This window comes from Branchiostoma floridae, chromosome 18, assembly GCF_000003815.2.
Source record: "Branchiostoma floridae strain S238N-H82 chromosome 18, Bfl_VNyyK, whole genome shotgun sequence".
Classification (NCBI taxonomy): Eukaryota; Metazoa; Chordata; class Leptocardii; order Amphioxiformes; family Branchiostomatidae; genus Branchiostoma; species Branchiostoma floridae.
Genome location: NC_049996.1, coordinates 2,862,331 through 2,864,403, shown reverse-complemented (window position 1 = coordinate 2,864,403; position 2,073 = coordinate 2,862,331). Strand labels below are relative to the sequence as shown.

The 2,073-nt window shown below is 38.2% G+C and overlaps 1 protein-coding gene across 2 annotated transcripts in view; it reads left to right on the top strand.

Moving 5' to 3' along the window:
* The window catches only part of LOC118406096, a 30,561-nt gene that overhangs the window by 5,500 nt on the left and 22,988 nt on the right, over positions 1–2,073 (top strand). Inside the window, exon 1 of one of the 2 annotated variants that reach the window (XM_035805957.1) lies at positions 1,270–1,462. The exons of the other annotated variant lie outside the window; for it this stretch is intronic. The gene's annotated coding sequence lies outside the window, so the exon portion shown is untranslated. Of the gene's footprint in view, positions 1–1,269; positions 1,463–2,073 lie in introns of those variants that run through there. 2 annotated transcript variants of the gene reach the window in all.

The window sequence follows — 2,073 nt, the reverse complement described above, 5'->3', positions numbered from 1 at the left end:
AGTGGCATAAGATAGTATCAAAGCTGGCTAAGGAGAATCATGAGCTGGCAAAGGGAGTGATCAGCCACTACGGCTTCACTCCTCTGGCAGCTTTTAATACTAAAATTTATATTATACTACCGTAGGATATGCTTGGAGATTAGCAAAAACCGGCGAATTCTGAAATCCAAAACCGTTTCCTATTAGCGCCATTGTATACTACACCCCATATTTCCAAAGCCTAAAACGTCATGTATAGAAAGATTGGCTTGAAAAAAGATCAAACCTGTCAGTGTGTAAGACAACTATATGAAGACAAACTGGAGTCTTTAGTCTCTAACTGACTCAGGGACATTCATACCCATTTAGAATGGCCGAGATTGTCTGATACGATCAGTTAGAACGTGAGTAGACACCCAAATTACCCGGAACGCCTATCTGAATTTATTTCTTATCGATTTCTTCAGTGAACCATTCGCTGCTGTAAAATGTGTAATTGTATCTCGTTCTGCGTTTACTTATGTACCTATATGTCTTTTACTCTGTTCATTTTTCGTTGATTGATTTTTAAATTCATAATAGAATCTAATGTGGGTTTTTTTTTTCGAAAATAGCACCCGGTTTTGCGGTTGAGGTCCCTTTAATGTAGGTATTCAATTGTGGGATATGCAAATTTCTTATATAAATCATTTTTATTCGTATGCGTATTCATTGTGTATTCTTCCGTTCCATAAGTCTGATAGTCATTTTGTAGCCACTATCATTAACACGCAATAAATGAAAGCGCGTATGTCAAAAGCAATATTTCTTGCTCTAACGAATATCTGAAATATAAACTTACATGCAGCAAATAAAACAGTGGTGTGTCACAAAAATTGCCGATATAATATTATATTAAAACATAACTAGCTTACCGTTATCATTTTACGTTTAATGTATTTATTTATTTTTCATTTTCCTGCCCTGTTTAGTATACACGCTGCACACCACAAATTTGTTTTATTTGCAATGTTCTTGCAGTAAATTTACTATTAACGTTATTGTTATCATCATTCAATAACGTAACACGATTACAAGATACACACGAAGGTATAGACAACAATAACAAAAACTACACAACCTGAAAGATCAAAAATACACCCAGCATACATTGAACTAAAATTTACATTTCTTTTGTTCCTTAAAAACATTCACACCTTTTGTGTTTTGTTACGTGTGTGGGTTCTATTCAGACAACTGCGGCCATTGACGCGAACCAGTAATTGATATTCATAGGCCCAAACCGTACCCCTAAATACGTCGTCCTACCACACGCTCGCTCAGACACAGTCGGGACAGCCCTCGAGAAGGCCCTACCGGTGGCACAGCGTCGTTTTGGATATAAGATCTACAGTATCCATGTATCCAGGGGATAATTTGCGCTCTTAGGATATATCTATTACACCTGCCGAATTGGGAATGTCTGCGTGATCGGAATTTTGCGGTAAGTCGTGTACGAATGTGCGCTCCGTTTCAGTCCATGTGTTGCTCACGAATCATATCCTTTCGTAGTTACTCGTTTTTCTCAACCGTTTGGCTTGGTTTTAGCTTCCCTAACATTTTTGTACAGATTATTTTAGAGGTTGACTGTTTGTTATGGATTTGTGGTGTAGAAATGTTGGTTGTGAGCGTTGTTTTTTGAGTGGACTTTGCCCAGGTTCGCCCTCCCCCACTCTCATGCTAACGGTCGCATGCCATATGCCGGTTGTTGCTTACCTTCCAACGGTTTTTCGTCGGTCGCTTGCCAACTGGCCAGCTGTTTTTCGTTATCCCAAATTGCGTAGACAATCAAATACATTTCTTCAGAAACCACGCTGAGTTTGAGATTTCAAAGGCCAAATTATAGACTGGCTGGTGCAAGTCCAATTGAAAATAGCCTATTACATAATCTGTTTTTGCTTAGTGATAATCGCAAATACACAGTGTGTGCTGATTGTGGTTGCATTATTGAGTTAGTGTATGCATAATTAATGTATAGTCAACAAGTAAAAGTAAAACTTTGACTACAAAGCCACACATACATACTGTCTGCAACTAGAACTAGGTATCGGCCTT